Raw genomic sequence first — 19,517 nt, 5'->3', positions numbered from 1 at the left:
ATACTTGGAAGGGTTGCCAGTCAATTCCAGAGGGACATTCTTTCCCTATGATCATTAGGTGCATATATAGAACATACCCAAAATAGGAGCCTCTAATATCAAGGGAGGCCCAGCCACTCTGTTACAAGGAGAGACGCCCCTATCCCTAATGTGATTTGCCCACTTAGGGTTAATGAGGAGACCAACTCCACCCTTTCTCTTAGGATTATGCATATTTTGATCGCATCTCTCCAAATAAAATCAAGCGCATTGTCAAGGGAGAACTCAATAGATTTAAGCTCTTGAAGCATCAAGAAATCTAGATGTTTATGACAATTCAGAAACCTCTTAATAACAAACTTTCTATCAGGCGACTCCAAGCCTCTAATATTCCATTAGATGTATTTCATGAGAAAAGGGGATTAAGAGGGACTGTTTGCGAGACCATTTTGATCTCTAAACTTTTTTCTTATTTTCTTTTTAGTCATGGAGGCACCTTTCATGAGGTCATCCTCTTCCTCACTAATCTTAGTTAGCTCAATTTTACCATCTGCAGTTTCTACAATGTTCGACCCAAGTACTTGGGTGGCTGGAAAGCCAAGGAGAATTCAGCTACACTTAATGTCTTCTAGTCCCTTATTAGCATAAATGACTTCAATAATATGGTTGTCCTCTATTTCATTTAGCAGATATGTAGTCATGAGGTTGTAGGTGTTAACATCAGGGGTAGTATCTGCAAATAATATGGATTCAGATCATTTCAGGGTCCCAGACTTGCACACCATTTTTGCAGGGTTATCACTCATGCTAGCATCACCAACACCGCGATCAGGCTTCTCTAAATTTTTAACCATATTTTTAACTAGGGAGGTGGTCAAAGTTTGTGAAGCTTTTAGTATGTCATCATTCATGGTGATGGGGTATTTGCTACTAGTAGTCAACTGATTAGCAGTTTGATCACCAGCTCGAATTTGATTTAAGGTGAGTTTTTGGGCATTCTTTCATCTCTGCTTTCTTGATATGACTATTTGAAAACAATCAGAAGGCGAATCCTCAGAAATTTTGGATGAAACAGAAGTAGGGTTGAGGGGTTCGGTAGTGGTGTCAACAATGATTGGATTTAATTCAATAGGGATGAGGCTAGGAGTCGAGCTTAGGGAGGGATAATCTTTAGGGTTGGTATTGTTTCCAACAAAATGAAGGTTTCTTGGGTTAGGGATCGGCTCCTTATTGGAGCTAGGGTTTTCAAATGTTCCTCCTAGGTTAGTGTTATTTTTTTGTTTCCTGTGGTTGATGATTGGGCAGTTCTTCTGAAGATGCCCTTCTTTTTTGCACAAAAAATAGGCGTTCAGTCCTCCAAGTATTTCAATAGGGCAAACAAATGTTTCATCACCAATGTTAAGGTTTATCAAAGGAGGGATGTCAACCCCAGGTTTAATGGATATAAGTATTCTTGCATCAAGGTTAGGGACTAAATGTGTTCTTTCATCAACCCAAATTATTCTCCCAAATGTTTCCAATACCTGGGGAAGAAAACGCCATAGGAAGGGAGGGACATACTTAAGGGTGACCCATCTAGGGCTTGAGAGCACAAGAACTTCCTCATTGATGGCCTCTAAAGACCAGGATAGGGCACAAAAGGAGGTGTTCCCAACAGTCCAGTATTGTCTTTTAAGAATTTCAACCTGGGATTCATGATTATTAAAAAAGATAGTATACAAACCTTTCTGGACTTGCCTACAAAATGAAATCTTAAGCCCTAACTTCAAACTCCAAAGATTATGAAACCAATCATCTAGGAATTTCCTAGGCGGGCATTTCTCAATATTAACACAAGCAAAAAAAATTACAGTATTGCTTAACCTAATTTTTTCAGAAACAATTTATTTCAACATTTCATAGTTTGGCGAAATGTAGAAAGAATTCGAGGGCACGGTAGGGCTCTTACCTTCCTCACCAGGTCGTTCGCCTCTAGGAGTCTTAAAAAATATCACACTAGGGTGGAATCCATGGGCAAACAGAGCAACCATCTTGGCAATGGTTTAGTTTCAGGTTGAGTGAACCTGCTCAGAAGGTTTAGTAGTCTCGGCAAATGTTTTTGTTTGGCTTGAATGAGCCTGCTCGGTGGGTTGAGGAGAATTAATAGCAGCACCATCAGACTCAAGCTCCATTGGGAGCTACAGAGGAGTCACACAAGTGACCAGAGGTGTGATTAATGGTTAGGTTAACGTGCAGACAAAATACATTAAGCACCGAGCAGAAAGTAAATGCAAAACAGTAATAAGGGCATGGAGTAAATGCAAAATAGTAAAAAGGGCACAAAGTAAATGCAAAATAATAATAAGGGCATGAAGAGAAGATGCAAAACGCGTGGAGGAGATTAACTCCTCCACATCCTCACAGAGTTGGCCATGTTAGACATTGCCAGTGATGTTGGAGAGCACGTAGTCCGCAACAAACACTCCAAAAAAATCGCTCCAAAATTTGCAGTCCGAAAATTTGCATTACTAATTATTAAAAATAAAATATATAAATAAATAAAGTTCATCGAAAAAGAGGAAATAAATTAAATAAGCAACTATATATATTTAATAACAAACTTTAGAATTCACAAACGTTGCTTATTTAATTTTTTTCCTCTTTTCTGACGAACTTTATATATTTATGTACTTTGTTTTTAATAATAAAAGAACTTGTCAGAAGAGATGATTCCCTAAATCACATGCCAATTCAACGTGAAATACTATTTTAATTTCTTAAAAACATTTCAAGTCTTTTAAAAGTAGTACAATAGATTAAGGTGGTTGAAGTAAAAGTCACATGTGAAATTTTTTTAATTTATTTATTAACAGCGAATTATTAAACATTGCCCTTGTAAACAATAAACAATATGAGAAGCTTCATTTTGGTCAAAAGAATTTAGGAAACTTACACTGTTCAAAGTGTAAAACATAAACTAGCGAAAAGGCCGCAGCTACAATGTGGCTAAGATAGAAAAATGCAATGTAAAATTAATATTTGATATATTTTTAACTTTTTAAAAATAATATATTAATGAATTTTTTAACTTCATTGTTTTCATATAGAAAATTCTTGTTTCTACAGTTTAAACTATTTTCAAAGTCTATTATATAATTAAACTTAATAATTATTTTATTTCACATGGAATACATTGAATAGTGGAAAACTAATGAGAACCTTGACATCTAAAGAAGAATAGATTTTGAGAGAATGCTTTATATTCATGGTTGAAAAATATAATAAGGGTTGGTTGTTAAGCTAATTTCTTGGTTGTGGGTATTTTGAGATAGTTGTATGAGATCAAGTGATGCAACTCTAGTATGTAAGGGGGTATGATCTTCATTTTATAAATCACATAAAGAGAATTGAATAAATATAGCACATGCAAATGGTATGTCTCCATGAAAGTGTGTAACTATTCAAGGACTACACAAACATAGTTGTGGATTTTCTCTTATCATATTTGTTTCTATGAATGTAGTATTTGTTTCTATGCATATTGTCTTGATTTAGTATTATAACGTAGGGAACATACTAAGTAACATAAAACATAAATATTGTTAGAGAATCATGGTATGCATGCTTACAAATTTACCTTGATATGAAATATTAAGTCCATTCACTTATTTGGATGTTGTAATACTACCATATTTAGGTGCATGTTCAAGCTTGTAGTTATCAAGTTAATAAGAAGTTTTAGAAGTAACTAGTTAGCCTAGAGTAAATAATATTTACTCTAACACCCCCCACCCCCCCTTAAGTGAAACCTAGGGAGAAGAATTATTATGCAAAATGCAATATGATATGATGATGAATCCTAAAAACTAGGTCATGTTAGGTACCCATGTACAACTAATAACGCAACTAATCTCTCACAAATGGATAGAAAGAGAAAACCTCATCGGACAAAGCTCTTCTCCAAAAATAGATAATTCAAATCATGTCGAAGTCAAAGATAAAGTTATGTATGGAGGGATCAACACTATCCCCCCATATGAGGAAAAATGAGAGACAATGTAGCTCCCCATAATGAATAATCACCTATAAATGTAGACACCTAAAATCGTCATGTCTAATTAAATAAATATTTTATTTATTTAATTATTTTAGACTAATTCTTCTATTAATTAAATAAATCTTTATTTATTTAATTAATTCATTTATCCTCTTCTAGCCTTATTTCTCATTTAAATAAATATATTTATTTATTTAAATTATCATTTTCCTAAATTAAATAAATATTTTATTTATTTAATTATCCAACTTCTTCTATTAATTAAATAAATCTTTATTTATTTAATTAATTTATTGGCCTTTTCTACCCATGACACATGTCATTCATCTCTTAATTCATACACTACCTACCCCTCTCATTATTTTATTATTTCCTCTACCTACCATCTAATCATAGCCGACCTCTATTACACCTCTCAATCTGATCCCTCCATTTCATATAGAGTCTTCTATATAAGGAGACTCTTCCTTCATTATCAAACCCTAACTACTTGATCAATTGACTACTTGACTACATTACACTTTTCATATGCAATCCTACTTGCAACCACATTTTCGTTCTTTGTTGAGCTCTTGTGCATACATAAAATCTGAGAGCAAATATATCAAGCAAGATCAATGGAGATAGGAAGAATGGAGATCCAAACCCTATTGGACATGTGATGGTATAATCTTTGTGATTTCATTTGATTTGCATGGTCTTAGGTAATCTTCATATGTTATGGTGGATCTTTTTTGTTGTTAGGCTAGGGTTTTGTGGTTGAATTCATTTAGTCTCTCATCATTCTTGAATCCATTTTCACCATATACAATAATAATGGTAAGTGATTGGAGATAAAATAAGATCCAAAACTTACAAATGCCTTTTCTCTTGTTCGGAAGAAATAAATCCATGTATAGATGTAGGTATGCTACCCATTTTGGACAGGAATTGGTAGGAAGTGAAATCCATGTGAATAATGATGTCTCTAAAAAATGCTCATGTTTTACCTTGAACATAAAACATAATGAAGATGATGATGCCACAATCAAATCATGTATATGTCTAAAAAAATAAATAAGTGATAAGATTGAACTATGGGGAAATTGATAGAGAGTTCAACAACCAAAGTTGCACATGATATAAATATATGAATGCAATTATTTTAATCATGGAGGAGAGATAACCCCTCAAATGTATCCTCCAAACTACTCAAACATTGACAAACAAAATCTGACATACCAAATAGGCTTCCACCTTGCAACCATAAATTTTAAAAATTGAATATGTGTCCTTCAACCAACTATGAAAGACAATGGTGTCCCTATTGATTATGAATTATGGAAGTCTCAAAATAATTTGGATAAGGAGTCAATAGAAGTGAATATGGATTAACTATCTTTAAAGAAGAATTAGGAACCTCTGAAGAAAGCTCATCCTCATCTAAAGTCTTAAAATACTCGAAGGTCTCAAATTCTCTAATAGTTTCACAATCATAGGGTTTCTTCTTTGAAGTATAAAGAAGCACATTCCAATCTAAAGTGGATCATATGAGAATATTTTATTATCATCATATACATATAAATCCAAAATATAACTCCAAGGAGCATGAGGACACTTAAAATTTATAATAGACCCCAAAATGTCATCATATACATGCATAAGAATAACTCTTAAGATATGATCCATTTTTCAATTCCAATCAAGTCTATTACTAAGTGTGATAGGGAGAGGAACTAAATTATACAAGTGTGGAAACAAATGAGACCATTTAAGATGAGTGATAATTCCATCTCACTATTTTATATGGAAACCAGATGGAGGGAAAAACAATGGTGAGAATCACAATCATAATATGAATAATTATTTTAGGTTCAAGGTCATGGAGGACACTACACCTTAATGGAATTGAAAAAATAAGCAGCAAAATCTTAGGGAAAGATACAAAGTGTAATGCCCCGCCAGGAAACCCCAAAGGGATAAGCTAAAATAACAAGAATAGAGAGCAATAATTTTTTTTTTAAAGTTACAACACATAAGATGCAACGAGATATCAAAGATTCAGATTACATAGCGGAAGACATTAACAACAATCTCCTAAAGAGTTTCCCAACGAGATTACTTAAATTTTCATAATACACTTAGCTCACACAATTAATCCATTAAGCTGAATATCTTAATAACGAGATAATTCGCAATCAGGATAATTTCTTTCAAAGATGGAAATATAAATCACAAGCAAGAATTCATCATTAAGATCCATTCATGAACTTCATTCAAGCTTTTCAATTAAAATTGCAAACCAACATCTAACATTCTAATACACTAGGAATTTCACCATAAACATAAGAGATCTCTCCAAGCACATCTAAATTCCTAACAACAACTGAGTATAACTCGTTACTCTAAGTTACATTGATTCATATTCTAGCTTATTGCATTAAAAGGACGATTTCACACATGCATTACGATAAATCGCATCTCAAGCAATTATGCATTCGATCCACATGGCATTCAAGATAGAACTGAATATAAGCATTTAAAGTTAATTCCATTATCCACTTAACCATTCCAACATAAACTAAACATACATGATAAAGCTGAATAAAGGAACATAAGAGAATACACCACATAACACCATAATGATCTCGGAGTTCACCCCTAATGGGCTACATCTCCGGGTCTGCTCAACTGCAAGACCCCCTCGGATAAATAATAAGGTTAAGAGTACAAGAGGTTACACCATACAATCCAGCCATCAAGGCGATACAAAAACATTATACAAGCGACCACATCGGTCAATAAATACATAAACGATCCTTACAAGGAACAGGATCCAGCTGAACATAGTCAAAGCTAATAACATAAGAGTCCATGAGAGCATCCATAAAACTGAACCATCACCACCCAAGGTCTAACATGAAACCGACACTCACAAGGGCAGAGACAAAGGACGACTCACAAAGGTACTCAAAACAGGACAAACAACAACACACTAGCGAACGTAGGGACAAGTGTCATCACACAACCTGGTATGGATACCATGGCAAGTCTTCATAGGTTCCGGCCCATACACTGGTAACCCTGGCAACCTAATCTGAACTTCCAGCCCATCCAAGCCTCATGTGGACCCACACATCCTCTCGTGAAGACAAGGAAGGTAGTTTGCCATTTCAGGCCTTCTCACAGCATGCCGAATCTATGATAGCATTCGTCCCATGTGTGAGGCACATTATCTTATTTAGAGATTATTTTCTAATCTACTTAGGTTATCACTTATTAGACTCACTTCCGACGGGTTATCCAGCAGCCACTTTGGGCGCGGCCCCCAAATCGAAAGCCACTTTCCCATACGACACTAGACTGACTCAAACGAACTCAAACCACGGAATACACATGGTAAGACGAACGGAGTTCAAGAAGATACAATCATCAGGTCAAACACGACTCAAGGTTAATCACTTACTGACGGTGCTCTAACTAGAGACCTGACAACTAAGGTTAACCACGAATCATTATTCGACTCACTCAAAGAGGATTTAACCAACTAAGATAACATCACAATCCATAGTCAACTCAAAATTCGAGGACTGAAACAGGAACACCAAACCATCCGTACGACAGGGTCCTACCAACAAAGCAAAGCATGCCATTTCATAATTAAAGCGAATACAGTAATTAAACTCGCAAGACAATAATCAGAAAAGACAATATTCCTCAAATTGATTTAATCATTACAGACGATCAAGTTTTCTACAAGATCTAAATCCGATTACAGTTATCTATCTCATCAAGGGTTAAGATGTTCTTGGTTTTTTTAACTCCTACGGTTCAAAACATCGAACAGGCAAATTAAGCCATAAAGAGTCTTAACCAATTCATATTAATAAATCTCAGACAACCATTAATCACTAAAATAAAATATTTAATTTCCAATCAAAATGTCATTAACATGCTGGTCTAAAACCGACCTCTACAGTTTCGTAATTCCAATGATCTTCCAATAACATATTATTCTCTAGAATTTTTAAACAGCACTACCTCGATTAGCCAAAATCAATCAGAGAATAATTGTCAATATTAAATTGCAATATTACAGTCGTGGAACTTAATTAGAAAGAGCGCAGAAATCACGAAAGGAAGTTGAATAGCAATTAACCTATAAATTCCATTATAAGATTAATCAATATTAAACTAACATTTGTGATGATTAATGCCTCCTTAATCCCAAATTAAGAACTAATATCCACTTAACAATAATATAACTTACATGAAAATGATATTAACTATCTTATGCATTTTTGAATAATACAACAAAAAAAAAATACATTAAACAAAATACCATTTTAAACTAGGTTCTTTTCTTCTTTTTTTTTTTTTTATAAAAAAACGCATGTTAAAATAACGCATGAAACACGCATAAAAAAAAGACAAGGCTAGGCGCCCTAACCCTAACCCTAGCCGAGGGAAAGGGGGGGCGGCGCTCGCGGCTGTGCTCGCGGCGGCGCCCGCAGGTGTCGTGGCGCCCTACGGCCACCGCGGCCCCTGCAGCCACCGCCGTGGGCCGCAGCCGCAGCCACAGTCTACTGAGCGGAAGGAAGCACAAACGGGGGCGAGGAGGTGGGGGAAAGAACCCAGGTGGAGCGAGCGGGGGACGCGCGGGGGAAGGGGAGGGGAGAGGGTGGAGCTCCGCTCCCCGCTCTCTCAAACCCCGACCCACGGTTAAAACAAAAAAAAACGCCCCATCCGAAGACAATGAAAACGCCCAGTCCAACACAAATAAAAAAAAACGTTTTGAAACTTAATTCGAACACACAGTTCGACATCTTAATAATATTTTGCTAATTAAAAACACACAGTTCGGTTACATTCTCAGAATGAAAATTTAATAAAAAAAAACACATTTGATTCAAACGCCCAAGGGTTCCAAATGCCCAAACCCAAGAGGAATTAACAGCACCTCTAAATCACTTCCAGCCAAGCTGGTAATTTCCCAAATCGATCCAAAAACATGGCATTCGAAGGAGAATTTAAAACCAAGATAAAAATCCCCATTATCATTCCAAACCAAAACCAAAATTGAGAGAGTTGGATCCTACCTTAACACGCAATCCTGGCAAGATCGGCTGAAGGATCCCAAACTCCAGCTGCTCAAATTCTTCCTTCTCCATCCAAAATCCTCCAAAATTCTCCCTCCCTCCCATCTTTCCAAATTTGGGTAATATCGAGGAGTTGACTCCAAAAATTCCATTTTTGGAATAAAATCTTTTATTTACAAAATAATTCATAAAATTTAATTCTTTTCAACAATACAACTTGCTTTTTCAATTAAAAATTCGATTTCCTCATTTAAACAAATTTAACCTTTCAATTCAAATAAGCCAACAGAACACAATTAATTCTATGGCGATAAAAATCTAAAACGTTCTTTTCAACAGCATAATTATAATGCATTAAATATTCCAATTCAATCATTAAATCAAATTTGCTTCCAATTTAAAACAGGCAATTCATTAACAACGAGAATCACATAACGGAAACCAGATTAATTAATCCATTAATCATCAATGCACTCACGCATATTTAATCACGATAATTACTAAGGACTAATTCATCAATTAACCAAACACACCAGGCACGCAAACCGAGAAGGTCAACCAAACAGACGACTTGCAAACCCAAACAAGAAGGGATTACCGACGATGACTGGCGATGCTCACTAGAGCACGACGAAGGTCAACTAGGGTCTCACGACCACCTAATCCGACTCTAGGGATTAACAAGGGTACACTCAAACCTGCAAAACCAGGTGACGACGAACCTCGCACTCATGCGACTTCGCACCTGAAATCTCCTGCAACAAAAGATCATACATGCATACATTTATAAAATCTAATGAAAGCGTCAGTCCGATACTAAAATCACGAAATAGGTACACTGAATAACCTGCATACAACTAGTGAGAAAACCACATCAATAGCTATGCGTTAATTCAAACATCTGACTATAACATAATATTACGATAAACTAATCAAGATTAAGCCAAGGTTAGAAATAGACTAGGGTAGGGGTACTACATTCTCCCCCCCTAGGTTCCGACTTACTCCTGGAAGTCGTAAGGCTAGATGAAGAACATGTCGTACGCATCAGCCCTGAAACTCATTCAACAAAGATCAAATTGCACATAGAAAACTTTCCATAAATAAATGAAATATAATTGCAAAATCCTTTACAAACGCCATTATCCATTGGCAAGATACATCTAAAACCATACATTCCTTACAATATTCTAGGAATTATCCACAATCATAACAGAGAAACAAGTATTTTCTTCCTTTCATTGTACCAAATTAAAACATTACAAAGAGGTAAACAGCAATTACCATGATCATCGATCAAAAATGACAGAAAAACATGTCATAAGATCAATTTTCCTTTACCAATCCATCTTTATCATAAAATTTAATAACATAGAACTAGCTCAAAATATCAATTTCTACAACCAGATTAACTTCCAATAGATAAGAGCAACATAAATAACTCAATTGTTACACTTGCCAGGCATAAGAAAACCTTTCCAAAGACTATGTCCCATAACATAGCGACAAGCTAACACAATTTACTCCATGATACAAATAATAACCATCCACATGATTGGAATGCATAACAGAAAAGGCCACATGGGAGCATGTCGAATGCTCGGTCAATGATAACATGCACGATCAGCATCTCTATGCCTGATCTCAGAACAACAATAAGATCATAAGAATCCAATATCTCACTCAAAGGCTTGATGGTGCTAGGTACACCATAGCGGTGCTACCTTCCATGCAAGACCTTTGTGAATATCCCTTGTTGAACAAGGTGGTTAGCCTCCAAGAGATAGTCACCACACATAGGTAGGTAGTGGGTACTAGCTGCGTCACAGCCTCACATACCCCCTATCCTCACGGTTCCCTACAACAACTTCCTCGCACACACTCTACCAATTTCGTATCATACGTCCTTGGAGAGGAATTTCACATTTCGACACAAGATCAGCATCCGAAAACAATAAGGATAAACCAGTTCAGCCACCAAAGCACAGATGAATAAAGATAATAAATCATCAATTCCAACAATAAGGTAAGAAAATAATCCGGAATTGCAACACCAAATCAAAGTGCAAAAGATCACAAGATCGTGGCTAAACCTTCAAAGTCAAAGTAAAATAAATTGCTGATCCCCAAAGAAATATAAAGAATATCACAACTGCACGTAACATCACTGTGTGACTAGCATCTAGCCACCAACGAGGAAGGAAGGAACAACTGACTAGCTATTGCAGTAGCTCATCATGTGGTGCGACATAGTCACACTATCCACATGGCATGGCGGTATGCACCTCGACATCACCCCGCATCACGTCGTCACGTGGCATGGCAATACCCCAAGTGGAGAAAACACACAATGGACGTATCCCGCATGGTAGTGCACCTCGCGGAAAAAGAACGCGCAAGCCACATCCCGCATAGCGACGTATCTAGAAGGATACTCGCCGTAAGTCAGAGGTATACATGACTCTGGTCCACCCACAAGTCTACCAACACAGGCCAGTTGGCAACTTATGTAAGAATAATAACACGCCTCTCAAGAAGACAAGGCAACAGATACTCCAATAGAATCCAACAATATGCACAAAAACTACCATCTATATGCTCAGATAAGGAAGAGAATAGGCTAACACACATAAACCTATAAATAGATTCATCAAAGGGAAAGTATTGAGTACACCTTGATACAGTTTAGTAGTACAACTATATCATTCCTCGAAGTAGAGAAGCTAAAGTCGCTTCGCGTCGACATTACTCGCACGCCAATCCATACTATTCAAGGAACGGTCGCTTCGAATACTACCCCTTAACATACCGAGTTACCCACAACCCGTGGTTTGGTCCTCAGTAGGGAAACAAATAAGCAACATTACATAAACAGTATGGTTTCCCATACTCATAAGCAACATATCCTCCATGGTTGATTACTTCACCAACCCATGGGCACACACGATAAGCACTGGTTTCTCACAATGCACATAAAACACCAATACTGGTTTAATCACATTTACGGGGAGTACTTTTCAGTACGCTAACATCTATTCAAGGAAGATTTCAAATATGCTTTCTCTATAAATAATTGAATCAAGTTTACTCTAGATACAAGTACTGAATTCATTAACAATTCACAATAATATAAGGAAATAACATCATTCCTATAGCTTTATCAAATTTCACTAAGCATTCATAATTAAATTACTAGCTAAGCAAATTCATTTCTAAAGCTTAAGACTTTCATCTATCACTATGAAGCCAAAAGCAACATACAATTTCACATGTTTTATAAACACTCTATTTAAATCAATGCACTCTTTAATATCATTTCTAAAATTTCTTATGATTAGGCAAGGAGAAGGGAAAGAGAGTTTGATAACCAAACTATTTCCTACAAAGACACAAGATCCATCAAGATCACGCTATAATATTAAATTTCTCACTTATAAGCCTATCAATTCAATTACACGGTTTTCATTTCGCTACCGTTAAGAAGGATGAAAATTAGTCTAACAAAACACTTCCAATAATTATGGTTGCAACAAGAGGTTCTAGTTTTCCAAACAAAACAGAGATCAAGAGAGGCAATCTTATAGATAATGCAAGACCTCTTAAGAACACTCACATATAATAATACAATTCAGACACATGTCATAATCGCAACCTATTAGAAAAGATCACATTACGATCAAAGATAAGCAAAGAGCTATTAACCAAATAAAACATATTAATGCACACACATCAAACAAGCTTTTCCATTCGCATTTTCTAAACACATTAAGGTAATTACACATACCCAAAGCGAGTTCAATGGAGCATTTGCTAAAGTATATCTTCAATCAAACTGGTTTAATAAAACACATAAGACAATCTTTCGGAAAACACATTAAACAATCTTTCAGGGAGCACATTAATACTCTCTCGAAGCTACAATAACATGCTCCTTTTAACACTTCTACAAACCAAGCAGTTTCACATAATTCATCTATTCGCATAGCAATGCACCTTACTAAGGTAAAATTTAATCATGCTACTCCTACAAGATACACATGGAGAATTCTTTAAACATACACATACAGTTTTCTCCCATCACCCAATATAAATTTTTAAACCCATAGCCCTCTTTAATGATCTAAAAGCATAGACGACATAAGGCTCACACAAGGGTATGAGAAATCACAACCTTTTCTCTTGCAAACAAGAAACTCAAATCAAAGATAATTACACATATCCTAATCATTTCAATTTCCAGAAAGAGAGAGAGGAATGGTGATAATCATTTAATTTTCTACAAAATGAGCATTCAATAATTGACATACAAGTCCTTCAAGTGGACAACATTAAGCTAGATCATAAGCTTTAAACACACATAATTCGCACTTTCAGATTCAAGACAAGCACGGACCAATCCAAACGGATTAGTCTAAAGAGTACAACACTCAAGAAGGGAAGGTACATACGACTCTCTATCAAAATTAGAGTAATCGTAGACCAAGACATCAATAAGCACAATGCACATATAAGCACTCAAACACCAACATCAAGAAGGCGAAAACAAGGTGCGAACACACACGTTCCACACAAGTTAAGGTCTGCTCAATCACTCGCATGCAAAAGGAGGACAAGCAAACGCATAAGGTCGATACACCTCACACAAATAGAGGGCACACGCGACACCAGAGATCCCAATGTTTGCAACATGGGCTCTGATACCAAATGTAATGCCCCGCCAGGAAACCCCAAAGGGATAAGCTAAAATAACAAGAATAGAGAGCAATAATTTTTTTTTTAAAGTTACAACACATAAGATGCAACGAGATATCAAAGATTCAGATTACATAGCGGAAGACATTAACAACAATCTCCTAAAGAGTTTCCCAACGAGATTACTTAAATTTTCATAATACACTTAGCTCACACAATTAATCCATTAAGCTGAATATCTTAATAACGAGATAATTCGCAATCAGGATAATTTCTTTCAAAGATGGAAATATAAATCACAAGCAAGAATTCATCATTAAGATCCATTCATGAACTTCATTCAAGCTTTTCAATTAAAATTGCAAACCAACATCTAACATTCTAATACACTAGGAATTTCACCATAAACATAAGAGATCTCTCCAAGCACATCTAAATTCCTAACAACAACTAAGTATAACTCGTTACTCTAAGTTACATTCATTCATATTCTAGCTTATTGCATTAAAAGGACGATTTCACACATGCATTACGATAAATCGCATCTCAAGCAATTATGCATTCGATCCACATGGCATTCAAGATAGAACTGAATATAAGCATTTAAAGTTAATTCCATTATCCACTTAACCATTCCAACATAAACTAAACATACATGATAAAGCTGAATAAAGGAACATAAGAGAATACACCACATAACACCATAATGATCTCGGAGTTCACCCCTAATGGGCTACATCTCCGGGTCTGCTCAACTGCAAGACCCCCTCGGATAAATAATAAGGTTAAGAGTACAAGAGGTTACACCATACAATCCAGCCATCAAGGCGATACATAAACATTATACAAGCGACCACATCGGTCAATAAATACATAAACGATCCTTACAAGGAACAGGATCCAGCTGAACATAGTCAAAGCTAATAACATAAGAGTCCATGAGAGCATCCATAAAACTGAACCATCACCACCCAAGGTCTAACATGAAACCGACACTCACAAGGGTAGAGACAAAGGACGACTCACAAAGGTACTCAAAACAGGACAAACAACAACACACTAGCGAACGTAGGGACAAGTGTCATCACACAACCTGGTATGGATACCATGGCAAGTCTTCATAGGTTCCGGCCCATACACTGGTAACCCTGGCAACCTAATCCGAACTTCCGGCCCATCCAAGCCTCATGTGGACCCACACATCCTCTCGTGAAGACAAGGAAGGTAGTTTGCCATTTCAGGCCTTCTCACAGCATGCCGAATCTATGATAGCATTCGTCCCATGTGTGAGGCACATTATCTTATTTAGAGATTATTTTCTAATCTACTTAGGTTATCACTTATTAGACTCACTTCCGACGGGTTATCCAGCAGCCACTTTGGGCGCGGCCCCCAAATCGAAAGCCACTTTCCCATACGACACTAGACTGACTCAAACGAACTCAAACCACGGAATACACATGGTAAGACGAACGGAGTTCAAGAAGATACAATCATCAGGTCAAACACGACTCAAGGTTAATCACTTACTGACGGTGCTCTAACTAGAGACCTGACAACTAAGGTTAACCACGAATCATTATTCGACTCACTCAAAGAGGATTTAACCAACTAAGATAACATCACAATCCATAGTCAACTCAAAATTCGAGGACTGAAACAGGAACACCAAACCATCCATACGACAGGGTCCTACCAACAAAGCAAAGCATGCCATTTCATAATTAAAGTGAATACAGTAATTAAACTCGCAAGACAATAATCAGAAAAGACAATATTCCTCAAATTGATTTAATCATTACAGACGATCAAGTTTTCTACAAGATCTAAATCCGATTACAGTTATCTATCTCATCAAGGGTTAAGATGTTCTTGGTTTTTTTAACTCCTACGGTTCAAAACATCGAACAGGCAAATTAAGCCATAAAGAGTCTTAACCAATTCATATTAATAAATCTCAGACAACCATTAATCACTAAAATAAAATATTTAATTTCCAATCAAAATGTCATTAACATGCTGGTCTAAAACCGACCTCTACAGTTTCGTAATTCCAATGATCTTCCAATAACATATTATTCTCTAGAATTTTTAAACAGCACTACCTCGATTAGCCAAAATCAATCAGAGAATAATTGTCAATATTAAATTGCAATATTACAGTCGTGGAACTTAATTAGAAAGAGCGCAGAAATCACGAAAGGAAGTTGAATAGCAATTAACCTATAAATTCCATTATAAGATTAATCAATATTAAACTAACATTTGTGATGATTAATGCCTCCTTAATCCCAAATTAAGAACTAATATCCACTTAACAATAATATAACTTACATGAAAATGATATTAACTATCTTATGCATTTTTGAATAATACAACAAAAAAAAATACATTAAACAAAATACCATTTTAAACTAGGTTCTTTTCTTCTTTTTTTTTTTTTATAAAAAAACGCATGTTAAAATAACGCATGAAACATGCATAAAAAAAAGACAAGGCTAGGCGCCCTAACCCTAACCCTAGCCGAGGGAAAGGGGGGGCGGCGCTCGCGGCTGTGCTCGCGGCGGCGCCCGCAGGTGTCGCGGCGCCCTACGGCCACCGCGGCCCCTGCGGCCACCGCCGTGGGCCGCAGCCGCAGCCACAGTCTACTGAGCGGAAGGAAGCACAAACGGGGGCGAGGAGGTGGGGGAAAGAACCCAGGTGGAGCGAGCGGGGGACGCGTGGGGGAAGGGGAGGGGAGCGGGTGGAGCTCCGCTCCCCGCTCTCTCAAACCCCGACCCACGGTTAAAACAAAAAAAAACGCCCCGTCCGAAGACAATGAAAACGCCCAGTCCAACACAAATAAAAAAAAACGTTTTGAAACTTAATTCGAACACACAGTTCGACATCTTAATAATATTTTGCTAATTAAAAACACACAGTTCGGTTACATTCTCAGAATGAAAATTTAATAAAAAAAAACACATTTGATTCAAACGCCCAAGGGTTCCAAATGCCCAAACCCAAGAGGAATTAACAGCACCTCTAAATCACTTCCAGCCAAGCTGGTAATTTCCCAAATCGATCCAAAAACATGGCATTCGAAGGAGAATTTAAAACCAAGATAAAAATCCCCATTATCATTCCAAACCAAAACCAAAATTGAGAGAGTTGGATCCTACCTTAACACGCAATCCTGGCAAGATCGGCTGAAGGATCCCAAACTCCAGCTGCTCAAATTCTTCCTTCTCCATCCAAAATCCTCCAAAATTCTCCCTCCCTCCCATCTTTCCAAATTTGGGTAATATCGAGGAGTTGACTCCAAAAATTCCATTTTTGGAATAAAATCTTTTATTTACAAAATAATTCATAAAATTTAATTCTTTTCAACAATACAACTTGCTTTTTCAATTAAAAATTCGATTTCCTCATTTAAACAAATTTAACCTTTCAATTCAAATAAGCCAACAGAACACAATTAATTCTATGGCGATAAAAATCTAAAATGTTCTTTTCAACAGCATAATTATAATGCATTAAATATTCCAATTCAGTCATTAAATCAAATTTGCTTCCAATTTAAAACAGGCAATTCATTAACAACGAGAATCACATAACGGAAACCAGATTAATTAATCCATTAATCATCAATGCACTCACACATATTTAATCACGATAATTACTAAGGACTAATTCATCAATTAACCAAACACACCAGGCACGCAAACCGAGAAGGTCAACCAAACAGACGACTTGCAAACCCAAACAAGAAGGGATTACCGACGATGACTGGCGATGCTCACTAGAGCACGACGAAGGTCAACTAGGGTCTCACGACCACCTAATCCGACTCTAGGGATTAACAAGGGTACACTCAAACCTGCAAAACCAGGTGACGACGAACCTCGCACTCATGCGACTTCGCACCTGAAATCTCCTGCAACAAAAGATCATACATGCATACATTTATAAAATCTAATGAAAGCGTCAGTCCGATACTAAAATCACGAAATAGGTACACTGAATAACCTGCATACAACTAGTGAGAAAACCACATCAATAGCTATGCGTTAATTCAAACATCTGACTATAACATAATATTACGATAAACTAATCAAGATTAAGCCAAGGTTAGAAATAGACTAGGGTAGGGGTACTACACAAAGGACTCAAAATACTAAGATACACAATCATATCAACTTGTAAAACAACTCAAGTTCCACAATCATATCGACTTGTAAAATAACTCAAGCTCCACATGTATATCAACTTGAAACAATGGAAATCAAATCAAGTTCATATCAAAAACATCCATATCAAAAACCACATCATATCAAATCAACATCATCTTGAAAAATTGCAAATAAAATCAAGTTATATCAAAACTCTTATTGGACAACTTATCACAACAATGACAACAAGCATGTAGACTGACAATTTGCACCTATCCCGACAAACCTAGCAAACACTTACCCATCTTTCTTCATCCAAAAACACACTTTACCAAAAATTTTCCCTCATGCGCTAAACAAACTTGTCTATGCACTACACTATTGGGTATGCGCTACCTTGTCCTCTCAGCATGCTACACCATTCATCCTATATGGTAGCCGACATCTACACACTACCTTATCCTATTTCTGCGTCACCTAAACTGCCCTATGTGCTATCCTCTCTTGGTTTGTATGCTATAACCCTTCCTCGCTGTGCTACTTCACACCTACGTGCTGCCTATGCCTACCCATGTGACCCCCTAAGAACCATATGCACTAGGTATCTCCTACGTGCTACCCATTTTTCCCTATGTGCTACCGTGTACTCCTAGTGTGCTAACCTAATCCTAAGTGCTACCCTAACCTACAGCTGCACAATCCTAATCTACCCAAATGCTACCCTATTTTATTGAACCCTACACGCTATGAAACCTATCGTATGCGCTATGATTCGACCCTAACGTGCTAAAGCGCCAAATTCACATGACAAAATTGAAAACATGATAAAAAATGACAAAATAAAATCCAAAAGGGGTCAAAAGGGCTGACTTACCGGTGGTCCATACGCAACAGGTCTCTAATACCTCCGCACATGCTCGAATTGATGAAAAGCATAAGGAACCGGCATGTTCACTTTTCTCCAAGTGTCACTTTCTCTATAGTCAATAAGCACAAATGAGACAAAAAGAAATTAGTTTTTCCCTTTTATAGGGTCAATCGAAATTAGGGTTATGTAGAGGAATGCGTAAATTGCTTGTGGTGTCTCATACAACCCTACCAGACATCATTATCGGGAGATGAATCAAATAATCGTATTCAACATAGCCAAAAATTTTACAATGCAATGAAATTTATCGAATTTATATAAATCAAATCAAATGTTCAAAAATTTTGATTCATCTCCCGAGGGGGCATTATCAATATCATAATCAAATCTGGGGCATCGGTTATCAAATCTAGGGCACGACATGAAAATCTCAAAATGACATAAAAATTGATCATAACTAAATCATGACGACACATCATTTTCTTTGAATCAACATGTGCACACATGTCACTTCAAAGAGGGGCAAAATGTAGACATATAAAAATGACCATATTCCTAAATGAATATTCAATGTTCATTTTATTCTCATTGCTCTATTTAGTTAAATATAATTTAATTAAATCATCCACATTTTTCTATTTAATTAAACAAATTATTCTATTTATTTATTTAAATTCACTTCCCCCCTTTACATCATTTAATTGAATAAATCA

Source organism: Cryptomeria japonica, chromosome 4 (genome assembly GCF_030272615.1).
Source record: "Cryptomeria japonica chromosome 4, Sugi_1.0, whole genome shotgun sequence".
NCBI lineage: Eukaryota > Viridiplantae > Streptophyta > Pinopsida > Cupressales > Cupressaceae > Cryptomeria > Cryptomeria japonica.
The sequence above is the reverse complement of the archived record's forward strand: the minus strand, read 5'-3'. Positions refer to the sequence as shown.